This window comes from Heterocephalus glaber, unplaced genomic scaffold (genome assembly GCF_053883595.1).
Source record: "Heterocephalus glaber isolate CG9 unplaced genomic scaffold, H.glaber_assembly_v1.0 deba00000347, whole genome shotgun sequence".
Lineage (NCBI taxonomy): Eukaryota > Metazoa > Chordata > Mammalia > Rodentia > Bathyergidae > Heterocephalus > Heterocephalus glaber.
The window spans coordinates 40,649,469-40,674,649 of record NW_028258143.1 but is presented as its reverse complement, the minus strand read 5'-3'; the positions used below and the strand labels follow the sequence as shown (position 1 = coordinate 40,674,649).

At 37.7% G+C, this 25,181-nt stretch overlaps 1 protein-coding gene and 1 pseudogene across 1 annotated transcript in view; one reads left to right on the top strand and one right to left on the bottom strand.

Moving 5' to 3' along the window:
* LOC147829921 (uncharacterized) overlaps positions 1-25,181 on the bottom strand; it is a 161,863-nt gene that overhangs the window by 106,904 nt on the left and 29,778 nt on the right. The window lies entirely within an intron of this gene.
* Positions 15,316-16,585, top strand: LOC147829924 (RNA-binding protein with serine-rich domain 1 pseudogene; annotated as a pseudogene).

Below are 25,181 nucleotides of genomic sequence, written 5' to 3'. Positions count from 1 at the left end.
AAAGAAATCAAAGACCTCTTCTCTGAAAACTATAGCACTCTGAAAAGAGAGATTCAAAATGATATCAGAAAATTGAAAGACATCCCCAGCTCCTGGGTAGGAAGGATCCATATAGTGAAAATGGCCATACTTGCAAAACTGCTATATAGATTCAATGCAATCCCAATTGAAATCCCAGCAGCACACTTCACGGACCTTGAGAAAACAATCCAGAAATTCATTTGGAACAAGAAGAGACCCAGAATAGCAAAAGCAATTCTAGGCAACAGAGACATGGCAGGGAGTATAACAATCCCCACCTTGAAACAGTACTACAAAGCTACTGTGTTTAAAACAGCATGGTACTGGCAAAGAAACAGACCTGAGGACCAGTGGAACAGATTAGAAGATGCCAAAACAACTCCAGACACACTCAGCCATCTCATCTTTGACAAAGGAGCCAAACACCCTCACTGGAGGAAAGATAGCCTCTATAATAAATGGTGCTGCAAAAATCAGGTTTCAACTTGCCAAAAGTTAAAACTAGACCTATATCTCTCACCATGCACTAAACTAAAATCAAAATGGATTAAGGACCTAAACATTAAAATAGAAACGCTTAATTCCCTGGAACAGACGTTAGGTAAAACTCTTGACGACATTGGTGTAGGAAAAGATTTTATGAACAATACCTCAGTTGCCCAAGAACTAGCACAAACAATCAACAAGTGGGATCTCTTCTTATTAAAAAGTTTCTGCACAGCAAGAGAAACCACCAACAGTGTGAAGAAACATCCCACAATGTGGGAAAAAAATCTTCACCTGCTGTTCCTCAGACAAAGGTCTATTATCTCGAATCTATAAAGAACTTTAAAAAATCACACCTCCAAAATTTAAAGACCCAATCTGAAAATGGGCATCTGAAATGAATAGACATTTCTCAGACAAAGAAGCAGAAAGAGCAAATAAATGTGAAAAATGTTTCAACATCACTGGTCATCCGAGAGATGCAAATGAAAATAACACTGAGATTCCACCTCACTCCAGAAAGAATGGCTGCTATCATGAAATCAACCAATAACCAATGCTAGCGGGGCTGTGGGGAAAGAGGAACCCTGCTCCGCTGCTGGTGGGAGTGTAGACTGCTACAACCACTGTGGAAATCAGTATGGAGATACCTCAAAGAACTAGGACTGGAAGTCCCATTTGACTCAGCTCTTCTCCTCCTGGGTATCTTCCCCAAAGAATTAAAAGAATCATACCACAGTGATATATGTGTACCCATGTTCATAGCACCACAATTTGTAATAGGTAAAACTTGGAAGCAGCCCAAATGCTCATCAACTGGAGACTGGATAAAGAAAATGTGGGTTTTTTTAATAAAATGGAGTTCTACTCAGCTATAAAAACTGAGAAATTAGAGACATTTATAGCTAAATGGATGCACATAGAGGTGATATTCTTAAGTGAAATAAACAGGACATACATGTATAAATACTGAATAGTTTTTCTAGTGTGAGAAACTGAAAGTGTAACTAAGTACTAAAAGGTATAATAGATAATGTGAAATAGAAAGAAAAGGGTCAAAGGGGAAGGGGAAGTGGGAGGGGTAGGGGACAGGAAAGAAGGGAATGGAAATAATATGACAAAATAGAAACAAAGTATTTGTAAATAAGGAGGTATTGAAGGATTGAAGGGAGAGCAGGGGAATGGGGAAAAATAAGAACCAAGAAAGATTATGTAAATGTGCAATTTCCAATGATGAATGACATTATATTGTATACTTAAAATGTACCGATAAAATAATATTTTGAAAAAATGGCCTCACAGAAGCATTAGGGGGGAGTATTTTGTTTTCCATTCTCTCTGGTTCTACAATTCTGTCCCAAGCAAGGGCAAGGACTGTCTGAGCAGTCCGTTAATACGTGAGATTAAGGAAAGAGATGCTGAGAGCTGGGCTTTGTTAGTTTGATGTTTTCTGGAGTGCTTTGTGTGTGTGTGTGTGTGTGTGTGTGTGTGTGTGTGTGTGCGCTGTGAATATTGAGATGACATTAATTGAAATGCAAAAGTACAATTAGCATTAAATACAAGACAAGGCCAAGAAAATACTCAACTGGCTACAGACCTGTCACCCATTCTCAGTATTGTTTATGAGAGTGATGCAGTTGAGAAATCTCTGCAACAGACTTCTGTTTCTTGGGGACCCAATTCTTCCTCACCAAAAGTGAGCCCTGTCCTTATTAGCCCTAGCTTTATGGTCCCCGAATCACTTAATTTGCTATCTCTCTTATATCTGCTCTAACTCGAGGTACCTTTGAGCTGATGTTCCTCAAGCTCCAATGTTCTCTATCAGGAAATTCTTAACCCTAAAATTCCCCATGATTGGAAAGTATCACATTTGACATTACCCCATCCATCTATTCAACTCCATCTGCATTTGGTTATCAACAAACTTCAGATATTTGGGCCACCACATTTTCAGTTTTTCCCTCCTTTACTCTATCCAGTCCACTTGGACAGTCATTTAAAATTTCCACTCAAAAAATATTTTTTCTAGGTCCAAAGGGGTAGGGGTAGTGGGAGGGGCAGAGGAAAAGAAAGAATGGAAAGGAAAAATGATGAAAAATGGAAAAAGTGGAAATAAAGTCTTTGTAAATAGGGAAGGGTGGAGGGGGTGAAGGGAGGGCTAGGAATGGGGAAAAAATAAGAACCAAGATGCATTATGTAAAGGTACAATTCCCAATGAGAAATGTAATTGTGTTGTATACCTAAAATGTACCAATAAAAGAATTTAACAAAAAGAAATTTTCTTTTTTCTATTTACAGACATTAAAGATGTTCATGAGTACTTCATTCTTTAGTTTTGCACTCTCTACAGTATGAACATATATTCAATGGTTGACCATCTTAATGATTCCTTAATCTAGAATCTTCTACATATTTGCTATTTTGCCAAAAACTCTATTCTCTCAGTGGGTTGTTTTCACTCTTTCCTGGCTCTAGGCTGGCAAAAGTCTCAAAAACTTGTTGAAGCCATTTCTGATTTATGCCCTCCACACTCACTTGGATCCTCTCAACTACTTGTGATCTCTGAATTCCTTTATTGGCCAGTCACTATTTGACCCTCAGAAATTGCTGTTACTTCTTTTCTTTACTTTTCTTACCTCCACACTCTGTCCTTTCTCTCTTTCTGGATAGATGTTTTGATGTCATTGTTCACTAAAAAGATAACCATCATCTGAGTTGGTATTTCTGGGAAGATTTCTTTGGTCTTTGCTCCTATTATATTTCAGTCTGCAAATCTGAGCTTATTTCCCCAGGCTCAAGGCTTATTTACTTCCCTTGGGCCTTGCCTTGCTCTCTTGCTTACTCTGTCAGAGAAGCTCAATAACTTGTCCATACTAACACAGCTTGTAACTGATAGACCTGGGTATCAAATCTAAGCAGTCCTGCAAACTCCTATATTTAACCACTATGCATGTTTCCTCTCACTTATGCTACTGCCTTTCCTCTTCCTTTATCTCCCAGTTTTCTGAAAAAATGACCTGTGCATCTTGATTAAATCCCTTCTTTACCCTTCAAACTTCTGTAATTTTCCTTGTAACCCCATGAGTGTCCTGCAACCATTCTCTCCAAGATGTCCTCTTTCAAAGACTTTCTTACTGGTGTCATCCTAAATTTTTGGAGGACTTTACTGGTAGGGGGAAAGGATATAAGAAGAGAACTCACAGAGTGTCTGCTAGGGAGCAGAACTTTTGCATATTATGTAACATAATTTAATTCTTACAAAAGCCAAGCCTTATGGTATATATAAAATTATTGCCTTCTCTTTTTAAAGTTTTTATTGATATATGTTGTAGTACATAGTTATTGCATTCACTGTGTGGAGTTGGTACACACGTGTGGCATTTCTTAATTCTTTTTTAATATCCCCCCCATCTTTTGGACCTCTTTGTTTATAATATGGGATCTGGATTTCGGCAGACTCAGTTGTGATTTTAACTTTTACATTTTGAATTGCATGGATTTTGGTCTTTTCTTTCCTTGATTTGGTAAGATTGAGTAGGAGTTTGTTGATTTTGTTTATTCTTTTGAAGATAATACATATTTCTTCATGTGTCTAGTATATGATGATTGCATTCCTTGTAAGGACTTGTATAGAACACTTCACAATCCTAACTTTTTCATCTCATTTCCCTTCAGTCTCCCACCCCCGCCATGTATATCTTCTCTTCTCAAATGCTAAAGATTCATCTCACTATTTCTTATTGTCTACTTTTAGTTTGTACATTATTTATAATTTGGGTTTCTCATATAAGAGAAACTATGCAATATGTAAGCTTGTGTGTCTAATTAACTTCACTTAATATTATGGTTTCAAGATGCATCCATTTTCCACACATGACACCAGCTTGTCATACTTTCTGGCAGAGTAGTACTCCATTATGTATAAATACATTTCCTTTTTTAATTTAAGGTATGCAATATAATGACATTCATCATTGGAAATTTGTACCTTTACATAATATATCTTGGTTCTTATTTTTTCCCTTTCCCCTGCCCTTGCTTCAAACCCTCCACCCCTCCCTATTTACAAAGACTCTGTTTCCATTTTTTCCCTTTCTCATATTAATTCCATTCCCTTCTTTCTTTTCCCCAGCCCCTCCCACTTCCACTTCCCCTTTGGATTTTTTCTTACTATTTCACATTACCTATTATACATTTTGATCCTTATTAACACTTTCAGGTTCTCACACAAGAGAAGCTATTTGGTATTTACACATGTCTGTTCTATTTATTTCACTTAAGAGTACGGCCTCAATATGCATCCATTTAGCTATAAATGTCTCTAATTTCTCATTCTTTACAGCTAAATAGTACTCCATTTTATTTTTTTAAAACCACATTTTCTTTATCCAGCCTCCAGTTGATGGGCAATTGGGCTGTTTCCAAGTTTTAGCTATTATAACTGTGCTCCTATGATCATGAGTGCACATATATTGCTGTGGTACAAGTCTTTTAATACTTTTGGGAAGAAAGCCAGTAGGGGAATAGCTTGGTCAAATGGAATCTCTAATCCTAGTATTTTGAGGTATCTGCATACTGATTTCCACAGTGGTTGGAACAGTCTACATTCCAACCAACAGTGGAGAAGGGTTCCTTTTTCCCCACAACCCTGCCAGCATTTGTTACTGGTTGATTTCATGATAGCAGCCATTCTTTCTGGGGTGAGGGGGAATCTCAGCCTTGTTTGCATCTGCATCTCTCCAATGACCAGTGATGTTGAACATTTTTTTATATGTTTATTTGCTGTTTCCACTTTTTTTGTCTGAGAAATGTCTGTTCAATTCAGGTGCCCATTTTTGCATTGGGTCTTTGAATTTAAGAGGTCTGATTTTTTAAGTTCTTTATATAATCTAGATAGTAGACCTTTGTCTGAGAAACAGCTGGTAAAAATTTTTTCCCACATTGTGGGTTGACTCTTCATGCCATTGATGGTTTCTCTTTCTGTGCAGAAGCTTTTTAATAAGATGAGATCCCACTTGTTGATTCTTTGTGCTAGCTCACATGCAACTGAGGTTTTGTTCATGAAATATTTTCCTATGCCAATGCCTTCAAGAGTTCTATCTAACTTCTCTTCTAGCTAGTTTAGTGTTTCTCTTTTAATATTCAGATCTTTAATCCATTTCAATTTCAGTTTAGTGTATAGCAAAAGATATAAGTCTATTTTTACTCTTTGGCAAGTTGAAACCCAATATTTGCAGCACTATTTATTAAAGTGGCTATCATTCCTCCAGTGAGGGTGTTTGGCTCCTTTGTCAATGAGGTGGCTGAGTGTGTCTGGAGTTGTTTTGGCATCTTCTAATCTGTTCCACTGGTCCTCAGGTCTGTTTCTTTGCCAGTATCATGCTGTTTTTAGCACAGTTGCTTTGTAGTATAGTTTCAAGTTGTGAACTGTGATACAACCTAACTTGTCTTTGTTGCCTAGAATTGCTTTGGCTATTCTGGGTCTGTCCTTGTTCAAAATGAATTTTTAAATTGCTTTCTCAAGGTCCGTGAAGTATGCTGCTGGGATTTCAATTGGGATTGCTTTGAATCTATAGAGCAGTTTTGGAAGTATGGCCAATTTCACTATATTGGTTCTTCCTACCCAGGAGCAAAGGATGTCTTTCCATTTTCTGATATCCTCTTTGATCTCTCTTTTCAGAGTGCTATAATTTTTAGAGTAGAGGTCTTTGATTTCTTTTCTTAGATTGATCCCTAGGTATTTCATTTTTTTGGATGGTAATATAAACGGAGTTGTTTCTCCAGTTTCTATCTCAGTGAGTCTGTTGTTAGTGTAGAGGAAAGCTATTGGTTTCTGTGTGTTGACCTTGTATCCAGCTACTCTACTGAATTTGGTTACTTAGTCTAAAAGACTTTTGGTGGACTTCTTGGTGTCTTCTATATATAATATTGTGTCATCTGAAAATAATGACAATTTGACTTCTTCATTTCCTATCTTTATTCCTTTTATTTCTTTCTCTTGTCTAATTGCTATGGCTAATATTTCCAAAACTATATTGAACAGGGGTGTTGATAATGGACATACTAGCTTGTTCCTGATTTTAGGGTGAGGGATTTCAGTGTTTGACCATTTAATATATTTTCTGTGGGTTTTTTCATAGTTTGCTTTTATCAGGTTGAGATAGAGACTGTCTATTCCAATTTTCTCTAGGGTTTTTATCATAAATCAGTGTTGGATTTTGTTGAATGATTTTTCTGTATCTATTGAGATGACCATGTGGTTTTTGTCCTTGGATCTATTAATATAGTGTATTACATTTATTGATTTGCATGTGTTGAACCATCCCTAAATCCCTCAGGTGAATCCCACTTAGTCAGGGTGTATGATCTTCTTTATGATCTTTTGTACTCTGTTTGCTAGTATCTTATTAAGGATTTTTGCGTCTATGTTCATTAGTGAGATTGGTCTATGGTTCTCTTCTTCATTTGGGTCTTTCTCTGCTTTTGAGATCAAGGTGATGCTTGCTTCCAGGAATGAATTTGGGAGTATTGCTTCCCTTTCAATTTCACTGAAGAGTTTAAACTGTAGTGACAATAGTTCTTCTGTAAATGTCTTATAGAATTCAGTGGTGAAGCCATCAGGACCCAGGCTTTTCTTAGTTGGTAAATTTTAAATTATGTATTCAATTTTGCTGTTGGATATTGGGTCGTTTAGAATTTTTAGGTCTTCTTTGTTCAACTTTAGTACTTCACTTATATCTAGAAATCTGTCTATTTCTTCTGTGTTTTCCATCTTATTGGCATATATGTTCTCAAAGTAGGTATTGATGATCCTCTGGATTTCTGTTGGGTCCATTGTAATTTCACCCTTTTCATTCCTAATGGCATGGATTTGGGTATTTTCTTTCCTTTTTTCAATCAGGTTGGCTGAGGATTTGTCAATTTTATTTATTGTTTATTCTTTTATTTATTTGTTTATTCTTTTGAAGAACCAACACTTTGATTCATTGATTTTTTGTATCATTCTCTTAGTTTCCATTGAATTGATTTCTTCTCTGATCTTTATAATTTCCTCCCTTGCATTAACTTTGGGTTTGTCCTGATCCTCTTTTTCTAGAAGCTTGAGTTTCATCATCAGGTAGTTTATTTGAGCTTGCTCAATTTTTCTAATGTGGGTATTCAGTGCTATGAATTTCCCTCATAAGACTGCTTTCATTGTGTCCCCTAGATTGAGATATGCTGTATTGGCATTGTCATTTAATTGTAGAAACTGTATGATTTCTTCTTTAATTTCCTCTATGACCCATCAGTTATTCAGAAGCATGTCGTTCAATTATCATATGTTTATGAAATTCTTGTAGTTTCTTTTGCTTTTGCTCTACAATTTCATCACACTATGAACTGATAATATACATGGGATAACTTCAGTTGCTTTGCACTTACTTAAACATGTTCTATGAGCAAGTACGTTGTCTATTTTGGAGACCAACTCTTGTGCAGCTGGAAATAATGTGTATTCTGATTTTATGGGGTGAAACACTCTGTAAACATCTGTTAAATCCATTTGTCAAGAATTTGATTGGGTTCTAGTATTTTATTGTTTATTTTTTGTCTAATTTATCTATTTGTGACAATGGAATATTGAGGTCCCCCCCCCACTATTAAATTAGTGCTTATTTGATTTTCCATGTCTGTTATTATTTGTTTTATATAGTTGGGTTCACTAGTATTTGGTGCATATATATTTATGATTTTCCTCTTTTCCTCGTTGGTATTTCCCTTTATAAGGATGTCGTGTCCTTCTTTGTCTCTCTTAATCAGTGTTGGTTTTAAATCCACTTGATCTGCAAAGAGGATAGCTACTCCTGCTTTTTTCAGGTTCTTCTTGCACGGAGTATTGTTCTCCACCCTTCAACTTTCAGGCTATAAGTTTCTATTTGAATTATGTGTGTTTCTTGTATGCAATATATTGTTGAATCTTGCTTCTTGACCCATTATGGCAGTCTATTTCTTTTGACTGGTGAATTGAAACCATTAACATTGATGGTTATAACTCATATGTATTAACTTATCCTTTTCATGACTTTTTCTTTTTGCTGGATTCTCTGCCTTTGCATTTAATTTCTTGTTGTGCATGATGGATTCATTCTGCTGGGCTTCATAGGGTTGTGATCTTCATCATCTTTTCCTAAGATATTGTCTAAAATTTTTTGGAGTGCCAGTTTGGATTTCATGAATTTCCTCAGGTGATCTTTGTCATGAAAGTATCTTATTTCTCCATTAATTCTGAAAGATAGTTTTGCAGGGTACATCAATCTGGGTTGGAGGTTGCTTTCCTTTAGGGCTTGAAATATTTTTTTTTCCAGGCTCTTCTTGCCTTGTGTGTTTATGTTAAGAAGTGTTCTGTGATTCTGATGGGGTTTTCTTTGCATGTGATGTGTTTCTTTTCTTGAACTGCTTGTAGAATTTTGTTCTTCTCTTGAGTTTCTGGAATCTTAACTATTTTATGCCTAGGTGTGTCCATTCTTTTTTATCATGGCTAGTTGGAGTCCTATAGGCCTCAGTTATCTATATTTCAAGTTCACTTCCCCTGCTTGGGAAGTTTTCTACCATTACTTCTGTGAACAGTTTTTATGTCATTTCCACTCTCTCCTGTTTCTTCATTGACTCCCATCAGTCTTATGTTATTCTTCTTTGCATCATCTAGCAGCTACTGGATTGATTTCTCATGGTCCCTTACTATTTTTAAGAAATTTTTCTTTCCCTCTTCACTAATTGCAATCCTCTCTTTTATATCTGATATTCTGTCCTCACATTCGTTCATTCTGTTGCATAAACTTTCAATGTAGTTTTTAATCTCCCAGACATCTGTCTGCATTTATTTCATGCATTCCACTTGTTTCCTATGCTAGGATTCCATCATGTTCCTCAGCTTCTCTATTTTTTTTATCTGTGTCTGCTCTAGAGTTATTAATCATGTCTTACACTACAAACACAATCTCTGTTGTTTTCTGAGAAATTATTTCTGATTTCATTCTTTCCATATCCTCTTTCCTTGTCAGTTCAGGGGGTCCAGGTGGTTAAGTATCAGATTTTTCCATCTCATTGCCCCTTGGGGTTGCCTTAGGTGATGTGGAAGTCTTATAACTTTTTGTCATGCTGGTTTGATGGTCATGAATTTCTTGAGATGCTTCTCATTATGGAAATACTTTATTTCTGCATCAATTTTGAAGGAAAGTTTTGCAGGATATATAAGTTGGGGTTGGAAGTTTTTAGGATCTGAAACACTTCACTCCAAGACCTCTTGGCCATTAACATTTGTGTTGACATATCTGCTATAATTTTAATGGGTTTGACTTTATATGTGATTTGTTGCTTTTCGCTAACAGCTTTTAAGATTTGGTCCCTGTGATGGTCTTCTAGTATTTGGTTATGATGTGGCATAGAGAAGCTCTCTTTTGGTCCTGGCTATTTGAGGTTCAATATGCCTCATTTATCTGTATGTTTATTTCCTTTCCTCTGTTTAGGATATTTTCTGCTATTATTTCTGCAAATAGGATTTTTATGCCATTTATAATATCTTCTGATTTTTTGCTTATTCCAGTTACTCTTAGGTTAGTCTTCTTTGCATCATCTATCAACTGTTGCATCATTATTCTTGTTCTCTTGTTGCTTTTATGGTGTCTTAGAGCAGGTGGTCTTTGAAGGCTTCACTGTCTTCTAATCCTGAATTTCCGTCCTCACATTGGCTGCTTATGCTGCTCATATTGTCAACATATTTCTTAATCTCCTAGATTTCTGATTGAAACTTTCCATGGATTCTAAATCTTTGCTAAATGGCTTAAGCATGTTTTCTACCATTTTGTGTCACTCAGCTAGCTTTTTATTAGTGTCTTCTGAAAGTTCCTTGACCATTTTGGTTATTATTTCCATTATTTGTTTAGTTATACCCTCTGTGAACACACTGAGCACTCTCTGACCAATTTTTTTTACTTCTTTTGTTATTTTTTTTGAGTAATTTGAGTGTGTGGCTTATGCTGTTCTTCCCTTCAGTGCCCCCTTGATTACCTTTGGGAGAGTTGGGAGTATTGGGAGCCATGTTGCCTTTTTATCTCATGTTTCTATTGTATGTTTTGTTTTGTGCTAAGGTTTGTGGGCACTTATAGTGGAAAGACTTTGTTGCTAATATAGAGATCTCTTTAGTTACCCACTTTTCAATGATGTACTTTGATCATGGCTAGCTATAGTCCTTTGCCTTTGCTCCAAGATCTGAGCAACTCAGTTAATTTGGGAAGGGAGAATACCTTGTAATTGGCCCAGCACCAAGTTCTCTGGAAATGTACCTCAATATTGTTCATGACAAAAAAGTAATCTGGGTATTGTTTTACAGAGAAAAACCCATTGATAACAAGAATTATGCAACTCTGCCAATATCAAAGGTTATGGCTTATATCTAGATGCTCCCCTTCCAAAGCCTCATGCACTCACATGTAGGCATTTGGGGAGGTGACTAGATCAGGGGTCTGTGATACTGAATTATTCCACTGATTGGTTTAACATAGTTCTGGGTATGGATGATGGGCTTACTCAAGAGGAAAGACCCACCCTGGGTGTGGGTGGAATAAACCAATAAGTTTATACCCTAGAAGAAATAAAAAGGGAAAGGAGGCCGGAGAGAAGCCCTGGGTCACAGGGAACCTGCCCCATCCAACTCGTGCCAGGAACATTGCTGGATGCCAGAGAGAGGTCCCAGGTCACAGGGAACCCACCCCATCCAGCTGGCACCCATGGCAGCAATCCACTTAGCCATGCAGGGGCCTGCAGGACTCCCCCCTGCCACAAGCTCCTCTGGCCTCTTGGCTCTACTGCCACCTGGCTCCACACTACAAAGACCCAGATGACACCAGACCACCAGACCACTGTACTGGGTAAGTTGGAGGGATCATCACCTCCCATCAGAATCTGGACTATCTTCAGGAGAAGGGCAGCTGGAACCTGCAGTAGAGCCTTGCAGAGTTCAACTCTATAGGAGGACAGGGAGCTCAACTTGGGACTTGCAGCCAGAAATCTGCCTGAATCACATGGGTCTGTGACTGGCTGGTTGAGACTCGTTGACTTATATCTGCACACTGATGCCCACATTGTCTATTGTGACAGCAGAGACATACTCTGAAGGAGGCCCTTCATTTTCATTTTTATTTTTTATTTCCAAAATTAGTATTATTGGCTTATTTTTTTCTCTAATTTTAATTTTTTTTGCTACTCTTTTCAAAGTTTTCTTTTTCTCTTTTTTTCCCCTTCTTTCTTTTCTCTTTCAATTTTCTCTCTCACACTCACTCTCTTGCTGTCCCACATTGTTCTTCATCCCCCTTTTTGTTCCTGTTCTGGCCCTAAATCAGATTTTTTTTTTTCTTGTCTTATCTTTTAACTTCTCTCACTCTTGTCCTCTGGCCTCACTGCTAACCTTCCCCTATCCTTCTACCTATCTCTCCCTCCCTCCCCAACTCCTTCTAACTCCCCATACCAAACAGTAGGTAGAGTTGCTATATTGAAGAGTTTATTCACTATAAACATACGTTGGGTTTGTCCTCAATTTTGATTTAATTCACACAGTTAAAGGTGATAGATTAATAACTACCACAAACTGTCATTTTCTAAGATTTACTTGGTGCTATGGTGCTGCTGATTGTATCACTTGGGCTAAGGTGTTGTTATTGATCTAGTCAGTGGTCCTTCCTATTATAATGAAAATGAGATAGTCTCAGAGTCATTAGAGATGCAAAACCTAAAGACTAGCTATATCTGGAAGACACCTCTGAGAAGCAATCATTCCATAAGTGTTCTAATTACAAGCAACAAAGGTACTTACAATGAGCGATTTTGAAGTATCAACCCAGGAATTAAACCAAGGACAGTACCAAAAACAAAAATGAGAAGACATTTAAGTAAGGCACAGACTCAAGACTTCCACCCCACCAAGGGTAAACTCTGGGGGAAACAAGGTGGAAAAGTCCAATAATCAACCACCTGGACACCCTGAACTGATAGCACAGGAAGTAACAAAACAGACAAATGAGGCTCTAGAAAAATTCAAAGCAGAAATAATCTCCCAGATAATGACAGAGAAGGTAAGCAGAGTGAAAGACATAATTAGAGGCTCTAGAACAGAAACAGATAAAAAAACAGATGAGGGGCCAGGGATTTTGCTCAGTGGTTTTGCTGCCTGCCTCACAAACACAAAGACCCGAATTTGATCCCCAATACCAAAAACAAAACAGATGAGCTCAGAAACATGCTGGAAGCCATGAATGCCCAGCATTAAGAAAGAAATGGAAACCATGATAGACCAACATAAGAAAGAAATGGAATCCATGAAACAGATTCAAACAGATATTCAGGAGATTAAAAACTCCAAAGAAAGCATGCAGAGCAGATTAAGTGAATCTGAAGATAGAATATCAGATGTAGAAGACAGAATTGTGGTTAAGGACCATGAAAACAGACATCTCTTCAAAGTATTAAGGGACCATGAGAAAGCAATCCACCAGCTGCTAGATGATGCAAGAAAGAATAACATAAGACTGATAGGAGTCCATGAAAAAACAGGAGAAAGTACAATTGACATAAAAAAACTGTTCACAGAAGTAATAGTAGAAAACTTCCCAGACATAGGTGGAAAATTGGACATACAGATAAGTGAGGCATATAGAATTCAAACTAGCCATGATCAAAAAAAAAAATCTATGGCTAGACACACAATAATCAAGATCCCAGAAACCCAAACAGAAGAACAAAATCCTACAGGCAGTTAGAGAAAAGAAACAAATCACCTATAAAGGAAAGCCCATCAAAATCATGGCAGATTTTTCAACACAAACCCTCAAATCAAGGAGAGCCTGGAGTGAAGTATTTCAAGCCCTAAAAAAAAATAACTTCCAACCTAGACTGTTGTATCCTGCAAAATTATCTTTCAAAATCAATGGGGAAATTGGATACTTTCACAAAAAAGAACACCTGAGAAATTTCACGAACACCAAACCAGCACTCCAAAAAAGTCCTAAGCAATATCCTAGAAAAAGTCAGTGAAGATCACAACTCCATGAGGCCCAACAGAGGAAAGCCACCAGGCAAGGTAAGAAACTAAAGGGAAAGGGGAAAAAAAAAACACCAAGAAATAAAAGAGCCAACAATAGCAAAACATCATGAAAAGGATGAATCAATCTCTATCAATTATAACTATCAATGTTAATGGTCTCAGTTCACCAATCTAAAGAAATAGACTGACACAATGGATTAAGAAGCAAAATCCAACAATACGCTGTATACGAAAAACACACTTAACTCAAAAAGAAATACATAGACTGAAAGTAAAAGGATAGAAAACAGTTCTCCATGCCACAGGAACCCAGAAAAAAAGCATGGGTAGCAATTTTATTTGCAGACAAAGTATATTTCAAACCAAAATTAATTAAGAGAGACAAAGATGGTCACTACATCCTTGTGAAGGGAACAATCCAAGAGGAAGAGATGACAATCATAAATATGTATGCACCAAATACGAATGCCCCAATTATACAAAATGAATATTAACGGACATGAAAAACCAAATAAGCAGTAACACAATTGCAGTGGGGGACCTCAATACCCAATATCACAAATAGATCATCTAGACAAAAAATTAACAGTGAAATTCTAGAACTGAACCAAGCTATTGAACAAATGGACTTAACAGATATTTACAAAGTGTTCCACCCCACAAAATCAGAGCACACATTCGTTGTGGCAGCATGTGGGTCATTCTCCAGAATAGACCACATGCTGGCTCATAGGACATGTCTAAGTAAATGTAAAAGAATTGAAGTTACCCCCTGTATATTATTAGACCATAGTGCAATAAAATTGGAGATCAATAACATAAGAAGATGCAAAACCCACACAAACACATGGAAACTGAATAACTCCCTCCTGAACAACCAATGGGTCACAGAGGAAATTAAAGAAGAAATTAAACAGTTTCTACAAGTAAATGATAATGCCAGTACAACATACAGGAATCTATGGGACACAATGAAAGCAGTTCTACGTGAGAAATTCGTAGCAGTGAGTGCACATATTAGGAAAACAGAGAGAACTCAAATAAATAACCTAATGCAGAATCTCAAGCTCCTCGAAAAAAAAGAGCATAACAAATCCAAAGCTCATACAAAAAAAGAAATTATAAAGATCAGAGAAGAAACCAATGCAGTGGAGACTAAGAGAATGATACAAAAAGTCAATGAATGAAAGAGTTGGTTTTTCAAAAGAATAAATAAAATCGAGAAACTATTAGCCAATCTTATTTTGAAAAGGAAAAAGGCACAAATCCATGCAATTAAGAAAGAAAAAGGTGAAGTCAGAACATATCCAACAGAAATCCAAAGCATCATCAATACCTACTTCGAGAACCTGTATTCTAATAAAAGGGAAAACACAGAAGAAATGGACAGATTTCTAGATACATATGAATTGCCACAGTTAAGTGAAGAAGACATAGAAATTCTAAACACCCCCAAGTGCAATGAGTGAAATTGAAACTGTAGGGCAGCGGCGGCGGGAAGATGTAAGTTGGGGGCTGAATCCGACTGCATCTGAGTTTCGGGGGCCGCCCGTCAACCCCGGGGAGGTACCTCGTGAGGCCTGCCAACCTGGCACAGAGCTGAGTGCGAGGAGAAAGATTGTGGCTCTGAGCCGGCTGAGTGGGAGGCGTCGAGGCCGTGGCCCGGAAGTGGTCGGAGCCTTCGCGGACGGAAGAGCGGCCCAATCAGGCAGGCGAGAATTGGGGGCCACAGGGGGCGCGGCTTCAGCCTTCGGGGCTCCACGCCGGGCAGAGACTCAGGCCACCATGCCAGGCTCTGCCTGGGGAGCAGCTGCTCTTTGGCGTAAATTGCAATCGATTAGGGATCGTTTCTCAGACTCAAGTTAGAAGGGAGATTTCAGATAAGTGAGGCCGCCATTGCTGCTTTGAACACCTCAGAAAGGGAGAATGGATTTATCAGGAGTGAAAAAGAAGAGCTTGCTAGGAGTCAAAGAAAATAATAAAAAGTCCAGCACTGGGGCTCCTTCTCCTACCAAAGGCAAGGACTGCTCTGATGAGAAGTCTAAGGATCGCTCTAAAGACAAAGGGGCCACCAAGGAATCTAGTGAGAAGGACTGCGGCAGGGATAAGACCCGGAAGAGGCGCAGTGCATCCAGTGGAAGCAGCAGCACCAGGTCTCGGTCCAGCTCAACTTCCAGTTCAGGCTCTAGCACCAGCACAGGCTCCAGCAGTGGCTCCAGTTCCTCTTCAGCATCCAGCCGTTCTGGAAGCTCCAGTACATCCCGCAGCTCCAGTTCCAGCAGCTCCTCTGGCTCTCCGAGCCCTTCACGGCGCAGACACGACAACAGGCGGTGCTCCCGCTCCAAATCCAAACCACCTAAAAGACATGAAAAGGAGAGGAAAACGCGAAGCCCTTCCCCTAAACCCACCAAAGTGCACATCGGGAGGCTTACCAGAAATGTGACTAAGGATCACATCATGGAGATATTTTCCACCTATGGGAAGATTAAAATGATTGACATGCCTGTAGAAAGGATGCATCCTCATCTATCCAAAGGCTATGCATATGTGGAGTTTGAGAATCCAGATGAAGCAGAGAAAGCACTGAAGCACATGGATGGAGGACAAATTGATGGTCAGGAGATAACTGCTACTGCTGTGCTGGCCCCCTGGCCTAGGCCACCACCCCGACGATTCAGCCCTCCCAGGAGAATGCTACCACCACGTCCCATGTGGCGCAGGTCACCCCCACGGATGAAGAGAAGGTCACGCTCCCAAAGATGCAGGCCCCCTGTGCGCAGGCGGTCCCGTTCTCCTGGCCGCCGCCGCCATAGGAGCCGCTCTAGCTCCAATTCTTCCCGATAAGCAAGACCACCGAAGCTCACTCTTGTAACTTATGTCCCAGTCAGCTCAGTTTTGTCACTTCTCTAGCATAATGAGCAGCAGAAGAGGATCCCTCACTCAGGCAGACTTCAAAGGCAGCAATGGAGACACGTTCTTCAAGCGGGTTCTGGCTACAGAAGTACTCTTGGTTCAGGGCTGTGCCCATAAATGCACCCTGCAGTTTTCCGTCTCAGAAGCTCACCATTCACATCTCATGAGTCTGTTCAATGGCAGAGCCTGTAGGAACAAGCAAGCCTCCAGGTGGCAGATGCCCCAGCTTTTCCAGATGACTTGGGGGCAGTCTGGCAATGTGATCATACCTTGGGGACCAATTCACCATTCTCATTAGACCTGGCCCTTTGATCCCTGCTTGAGTCCTCTTCCAGCCTCTAGGATCAAACACCTAGAAAGACCCCCGTGCCCTGTGTTAGTTGTCATAATGGTTCTGTCTTTCTATGTTCTCACCTATACACACACCTCATTTGTCTTCTTGACTCAAATGTTGGTGAGCAATTTGACAACTAGCTTTGCAGGTCATCATGGGCCCACCCCCCCATTTCACCTGCCATTCATGGTGGTCTTGCAGGTTACTTTGGCAACATGTACATTCCTTTTTTGGCTTTTATTGTACAGTCAGTGCTATAAAATTTGAGTTTTGTAACTTTGTAGCATTTTAGATAAAGTTGTGTTTGTTCTTTGTTGTGTAGAGTAAAGGAATTGTATTGAATAAACCTAGGATTAGAATGCAAAAAATAAAAGAAATTGAAAATGTAATAAAAAATTTACCAACAAAGAAAAGCCCAGGACCTGATGGCTTCACTGCTGAATTCTACAAGACATTTAAAGAACTATTGCCATTACTCTTTAAACTCATCAAAGAAATTGCAAGGGAAGCAAGGCTTCCAAATTCATTCCTGGAAGCAAGTGTTACTTTGATTCCAAAACCAGGGAAAGACAAAACCCAAAAAGAGAACAATAGGCCAATCCCTCTAATGAACATAGATGCAAAAATCCTCAAAAAGATACAGACAAACAATACAGAGGGTCATCAATAAGATCATACACCCTGACCAAGTCAGATTTATCCCAGGGATGCAAGGATGGTTCAACATTCATAAATCAATAAATGTAATACACTATATTAACAGAGTCAAGGACAAAAAATGAATTATCATCTCAATAGATGCAGAAAAGGCACTAGACAAATTCCAACACCCTGTCATGATAAAAACGCTACAGAAAATTGGAATGGAAGGTCTTTATCTCAACCTGATTAAGGCTATCTATGAAAAACCAACAGCCAACATCATACTAAATAGTGAAAAACTGTAAACTTTCATGCTAAAATCAGGAACCAGACAAGGATGCCCACTATCACCACTTCTGTTCAATATAGTTCCGGAAACATTAGCCACAGCAAATAGAGAAGAGAAAGAAATAAAAGCAATAAAGATAGGGAAGGAAGAAGTTAAAGTGTCATTATTTGCTGACGATATGTTACTTTAGAGAGAAGACCCCAAAAACTCAGCCAAAAGACTTCTACACTTAATTGTCAATTCAGTAGAGTAGCTGGATACAAGGTCAATGCTCAAAAAACAACAGCCTTCTTGTACCCACATTACAGACTCACTGAGAGAGAAATTAGGGAAACAAATCCTTTTACAATTGCATCCAAAAAATGAAATATCTAGGAATTAATCTAACAAAGGAAGCAAAAGACCTCTACACAGAAAACTACAGCACTCTGAAAAAAGAGATCGAGGAGGATATAATAAAATGGAAAGACATCCCTTGCTCCTGGGTGGGAAGAATCAATATAGTGAAAATGGTCATACTTCCAAAACTGCTACATAGATTTAATGCAATCCTGATTGAAATTCCAACAATATACTTCACAGAACTAGAAAAAACAATCCAAAAATTCATTTGGAACCAGAAGAGACCTAGAATAGCAAAAGCAATTCTAGGCAACAGAGACATGGCAGGGGGTATCACAACCCCCAACTTGAAACTATACTACAAAGCTACTGTGATAAAAACAGCATGGTACTGGCAAAGAAACAGACCTGAGGATCAGTGGAATAGATTAGAAAATGCAGAAACAACTCCAGACATACTCAGCCACCTCATCTTTGACAAAGGAGCCAACCATCATCATTGGAGGAAAGATAGCCTATCTAATAAATGGTGGTGGAAAAACTGGATTTCAACCTGCCAAATATTAAAACAAGACCCATACCTATCACCATGCACTAAATTAAGATAAAAGTGGATTAAAGATCTAAATATTAAAACAGAAACACTAAACTTGCTGGAGGATAGGTTAGGTAGAACTCTTGAAGACACTGGCATAGGAAAAGACTTTATGAGCAAAACCTCAGTAGCATGGGAACTAGCACAAAGAATCAACAACTGGGATCTCATCTTATTAAAAAGCTTCTGCACTGCCAAATATACCACCAACAGAGCTAAGAGACAACCTACAATATGGGAAAAAATATTTAGCAGCTGTACCTCAGACAAAGGACTACTATCTAGATTATATAAAGAACTGAAAAAAATCAGACCCCCTAAATTCAAAGACCCAATTCAAAAATGGGCATCTGAAATGAACCGATATTTCTCAGACAAAGAAGTAAAAGCAGCAAATAAACATGAAAAAATGTTCAACATCACTGGTCATCCAAGAGATGTAGATGAAAACAACACTGAGATTCCACCTCACCCCAGAAAGAATGTCTGCTATCGAGAAATCAACGAATAACAAATGCTGGCGTGGTGTAGGGAGAAAGGAATCCTTCTCCATTGCTGGTGGGATTGCAGACTGGTGCAACCACTGTGGAAATCAGTATGGAGATACCTCAAAGAACTAGGACTAGAGGTCCCATTTGACCCAGCTGTTCCCCTGCTGGGGATCTTTCCAAAAGAATTAAAAGAACCTTGCCACAGGGAGATATGTGGACCCATGTTTATAGCGTCACAGTTTGTAATAGCTAAAGTTTGGAAACAGCCCAAGTGCCCATCAACTGGAAACTGGATAAAGAAGATGTGTTGGGTTTTTTTTATAAAATGGAGTACTACTCAGCCATAAAGAATGAGAAACTAGAGTCATTTATAGCTAAATGAATGCATATTGAGGCCATACTCTTAAGTGAAGTAAATAGAACACACGTGTGTAAATACCAAATAGTTTCTCTAGTATGAGAAGCTGAAAGTGTAAATAAGGGTTAAAATGATTAAAATGAATAATTGATAATTTGAAACAGGAAGAAAAATCCAAAGGTGTAGGGGTGATGGGAGGGGAAGGGGAAATGAAAGAAGGGAAAAGAAAAATTATGAGAAAAGGAAAAAAATGGAAATGAAGTCTATGTAAATGGGGAAGGGTGGAGGGGGTGAAGGACACACAGGTAATGGGGAAATAATAAGAACCAAGATACATCATGTACAGGTACAAGCACCCAATGACAAATGTAAAAGTATTGTATACCTAAAATGTACCAATAAAATAACTTAAGAATTAAAAAACAAAAAAGGGAAAGAAGAAGGGAGTCTCTCTGCTTCTTGCCTTCCATGACCCTCTGGCATTGCTGTTCTGACCTGCTTTGGAGCCAGCCAACTATGGATTAAACCTCTGCAAATTGTGAGCTAAAATAAACCTTTTCTCCTTTGGCATGTAGATGTCAGGTATTTTGTTCCAGCAATAAGAAAAGTAACTAAGACATCAAGCAAATCAGCTATAGTAGTATTGACCAAAAAAAATTGGATATCAACATAAGAACCAATTATGTATAATTCTTAGGCCTAAAGACAAAATCCACAATTACAGTGCAAACACTAAGATAGCCCAGGTATATTAAAGCTATATGCTAAATGACTGAGGTCCAAGCCCAACAACCAGAGGCCAGGTTCATCCTTAATTTCTGTGAATTTCAAAGTCCCAAATGGCATAATGCCTTAATTCTATTGCTGGATTCCTAGGATTATCCAGCACAAATTGACTGACTCCCTTGTCTACCAGCAAGAGCAGACTCACACCTTGAATTGTACACTGCCACAAACTTGCAGTTCCAAGAAGATAATCACAATCTAGAAATCACAGAGAAATTTCTCTCTCTCTCTCTCCCTCCCTCCCTCCCTCCCTCTCTCTCTCTCCCCCCACCCCTTCCCTCCCTGCCATGGTCTATTCCTGTCATTCATTTCTTTTTAAATTATTTTTGTTTTTTGTGAGTGTGAACATTGTTTTTAGGTTTTTTGTTTTGTTTTATCCTTGTTTTTGTTTCCTCCTTTTTTCCTTCCCTCCTATGTTCTTCACACTTTCTTGACGCTTGGTTAATCTTCCTTTGCCCTTCAGCACTGCTATTAATCTAATTTTCTTCTTTCATTTCTCTATTTTTTCTTCTTCCCTTTAAATTTTTTCTACTTAGGATGAAATTGCTGTATTGAGTAAATATTTATTGCATATAATTTTCTGATTTGTCTTAGATTTTGTTATGTAACTATAAATCTTGTACTTGGGGTTAAAGGTAGCAAATTATTAGTCATGACAGTTTGTCGTTTTCCAGTCTGTGTTTGATGTCACTGTTATTATTGATTGTACTGCTTTAGCCAGGGTGACATAGTTGTTGTGATCAATTGATTTTCCTTGTATGCCAATGCCTAGATTACTTGAACTACAGCTGAACTTTCTGAAATGGTAGTAGCAGAAGTAACAAAACAGATGAATAGCCTTGTTGCTTTGCCACTATTGGTTCACCGTAAACTGTTGCCACTGTGCCACCCTGTGTTGGAGCCAGCCTATTATGGACTGAACTGAAACCTCTAGGAACTTGTTTGAACATGAACTTGCTGATGCTCTCTCTTGGCATAGTCCTTAACAATTCGCATGGTTTTAACAGACCAGCATTCAAAATACTTCCCATCGTGATGAGCACAACAGTCTGCATGTATTTCAGCAACATAATCCTCAGATATTCTGCCATTGAATGTTTACCTTGTCAGTTTCTCACATGAGTGGGTATTTAGGGGACTTGAGATCTATCACAGCTGATCTTCAACAAAGGGGCCAAAAACATATGCTGGAAAAAAGATAACCTCATTAACAAATGGTCCTTGGCAAACTGGTTTTCCACACACAGAAAAATGAATATAGACTCATATCTCTCATCTTGTACTAAAATCAAATCAAAATGAATCAAAGGCCTAGATATAAAAGCATAAACACTGAATCTGCTGGAAGATAAAATAGGCAAAACTCTTGAAGACTTAGGCATAGGGAAGGACAGAACAGAACCCCAACTTCACAAGAAATAACACCAAAAATCAATAAATGGGATTATATAAAATTAAAAAACTTCTGCCCAGTAAAGGAAAACCAACAGATTGAAAAGACATCCTACAGAGTGAAGAAAAAAAAAAACAAAACACTTTTGCCAGCTACTTTTTGGACAGAGAACTAATATCTACAATTAGATTTAAAAAAATTATAATTAGTCAAAAAAATTACAATTAGTCAAAAAATTAGACCTTCCCAAAATAAAAGAACTACTAAAAATGGGTAATTATCTCAGTGGCACAGGTGCCCTGCCTTGCAGGCACAACATCCTGAGTTCAATCCCTGGCACCAAAAAAAAAAAAAAAAAAAAAAAATGGGCATTTGAAATGAGTAGACACTTCTCAAAAGAAATGCAAATGGCTCGTAGATACATGAAAAAAATGTTCAGTATTTCTAGCCATTGGAGAGATGCAAATCAAAAGAACACTGAGATTCTATCTTACTTCAGAAAAAATGGCTATTACCAAGAACTCAAAAAACACAAATGCTGGAGAAGTTGTACAGGAAAAGGAACCCTTCTACACTGTTGGTGGGAAAGTAAACTAGTACAGCCATTATAGAAATCAATGTAGAGATTCCTCAAAAAACTAAAATTAGGAATTCTATTTGACCCTACTATACCTGTTCTCACTATAGTTCTGAAAGAGTTAAAGATATCATATTACAGCGTACAGGTATATTCATGTTTATAGCCACACAACTCATAATAGCTAAATGTCAGAAGTAGCCCATCAGCAGATGATTAGATTTTAGAAAATGTGGTCTATGTACACAGTGGAATACTACTCAGCCATAAAGAATACAATTTTGAGTCACATGTGTAGAAATGTGAAAAAACATCAGATACCAAGGGTTAAATACTGCATAGTTTCACTTACATGAGGAAACTCAATGTATAAACAATTTAAAGAGCAAAAAAGAAGACAGAAGATAGGAAATAGAGAGATAAACTTTGTAGAAATGGGAAAAGGGGACTGGTGATAGGGAAAGATGGGGTAGGAGGGGAAGTGGAAGTAAAAAGGATCAAGATGCAATATGCATATGTACCAATTCCCCACAATGAATTTATTTATTATGTACTGCAAATATATAATAATAAAACTTTTTAAAATAATGTGAAGCCCAAAGGGAATAAGCTTAAGGCATAGCTGCTATTCGTTTCTTACAAACTTCTTGAATTGGTCCATCTCTGATAGGTATATGTTTTGTTTAGTGACACTTACTTATCTGTACTTGTGTTCATATGCTTGTATGCATGCACATTAAAAATTTTTGTCTGAATTTAAAAAAACAGATGAATAACTCTTGAGAAAACTAAGCAGAAATATTTACACAGATAATTAAAGTGATGATAAGTATAATGAAAGAAATGGTTAGTGAAACTAGAGTAGACAGATTTAAAAAATAGAGGAGTTTAAGAAAGGTAGGAAAACCATGAATGCCCAACACAGAAAAGAACTAGATGCCCTTAAATGGATTCAAACAGATGTCCAGGAGATTAAATATTCTATTTAAAATATAAGCAGCAGACTCAACCAATGTAAAGATAGAATATCAGATCTAGAAGACAGGGTTGCAGTAGGTAATCATCAAAGAAAGAGTTCTTAAATATAACAAGAGACCATGAAAAATCAAAACAACAGATACTAAACATTGCAAAGAAGAATAAGATTAATTGGAATCAATGAAAAATCAGAAGATGGCACAAAGTACATAAAAACCTTTTTCACAGATGTAATAGCAGAAACTTCCCAAGCATGGAAAAGGAATTTGATACACAGATAAATGAGACATATAGAACCGCCTAATAGTCATGACCAGAAAAAAACTATACCAATGCATATAATCGCCAAGATTCAAGAAATTCAACAAAAAAAAAGACTATTAAAAACTATTAGAGAAAAGAAACAAATCACCCTATCCATAAAGGAAAACCTGTCCAAATCACAGCAGACTTCTTAACAGACACCCTCAAGTCAAAGAGAGCTTGGAATGAAGTATTTCCAGCCCCAAAAGAAAACAAACTCCAATCCATACTCATGTACCTCACAAAGTTATCTTTCTAAATTGATGGAGAAATAAGATACTTCCATAAGAAAGCACACCTGAAGAAATTCATGACCACCAAACCAGGACTCCAAAAAGTTCTGAAGGATATTCTAAAAAAAGATAGCAAAGACAACAAGTCCAAGAATCCTAATAGAATGAATCTACCAGGCAAGGTAAGCAATTAAATAGAAGAGAAAGAAAGAGAACCCAAATCAGGAAAATAATGTAATGACAAAGATAAGTCAATACCTATCAGTTACAATCATCAGTGTGAATGGTCTCAATTCATCAATTAAAAGAAACATATCAGCAGAGAATGGATCAAGAAACAAGATCCAACAATATACTGAATACAAGAAACACATTTAACACAAAAAAGAAATTCATAGCCTGGAAGTAAAAGGATGGAAAACAATACTCTATGCAAAAGAAACCTGGAAAAAATCAGGAGTAGCTATTCTACTTGCAGACAAAGTGGATTTCAAGCAAAAACTGATCAGAAGAGGCAAATAAGGTCACTAATACTTGTTAAAGAAACAATCCAAGAGGAAGAAATGATGATCATAAATATATATGCATCAAATATTGGTGTACCTAACTATATAAAACAAACACTAATGGAAATAAAAAATCAGACAAGCACTAATACAATTGTAATGGGGACCACAATGCACCACTGTCACAAATAGACATATCAACTAGACCAAAAAGTCAACAAAGAAATATCAGAGCTGAACTAAACCCTTGAATAAATAGACTTAGGAGATATCTACAGAGTGTTCCCCACACAACAAAGGAATACACATTCTTCTCAGCAGCATATGAGGGATTATTCAAAACAGACCACATACTAGCTCATAGAGCATGCTTAAGTGCAAAGGAATTGAAATTATCCCATGCATATTATCAGATCACAGTGCAACTGGAAATAAATTGCAAAAGAAACCAGAAAAATTTCATAAACACATAGAAATTAAATAACACCCTTCTAAACAATGGGTCACAGATGAAATTAAGGAAGAAATTAGTTTCTACAATTAAAATGGGATCTCATCTTATTAAAAAGCTTTCGCACAGTGAGAGAAACCACCAAGAGCATGAAGAGACAACCCACAAGGTGGAAAAAAATTTTTACCAGCTGTTCCCCAGATGAAGGACTACTATCTAGAATATATAAAGAATTTAAAAAAATCAGACCTCCCAAATTTAAAGACCCAATCCAAAAATGGGCATCTGAAATGAATAGACATTTCTTAGACAAAGTAGCAGCACCAAATAAACATAAAAAAATGTTCAACATTACTGGTCATTTGAGAGATACAAATGAAAACAATGCTGAGATTCCACCTCGCTCCA